Below are 593 nucleotides of genomic sequence, written 5' to 3'. Positions count from 1 at the left end.
TTTGCTTTCACCTTTTTTTCCATTGACATGTTGTTGTTGTGCATGTTTATATTTTTGATTTTATGTCGCTGTACTTGTTGTCATGTCCACTCATTAACTGATGGGGACAGTTGTTGGTGCATTAATCTTTAAATCTGTGAGGATTTTAACAAGAAAATAAATGACCTCACTTGCATTTGAACTGACCAGGTAGAAAACCAGTAGGACAGGCTGTTTTCATAGACAAACTGAATGAGTATTACATTTCCCCCCTTTTAGCTGTAGGCCGTTAAATATCCTGACCTTCGACATTGGAATTAAAAAATCCAGAACCAAGCAAAGGGATACATGATAGAATTAGTTTCAAGCTAATAAATGTAAAATTATCACTAGAGAAAATGTGTTCAAATTTTACAGTAGGTCTGAGTTGCAAAAATCTATCCGTTAAACTCGAGACATGTGGTTATATCACTGGTTGGTAAACAGCTCCCTAGTATGTGCCCACTTTCCTCACTTGCAGTAATTTAAATGAAATTAGTTTACTTTCCTTTTTTACATTTTTCTCAAGTGGGTATTGGAGGAGTGGCAGGTGACAGAATCTCTGATTTTTCTCT

This window comes from Atractosteus spatula, chromosome 4, assembly GCF_055471065.1.
Source record: "Atractosteus spatula isolate fAtrSpa1 chromosome 4, fAtrSpa1.hap1, whole genome shotgun sequence".
Classification (NCBI taxonomy): Eukaryota; Metazoa; Chordata; class Actinopteri; order Semionotiformes; family Lepisosteidae; genus Atractosteus; species Atractosteus spatula.
This window is presented reverse-complemented; position numbering follows the sequence as displayed.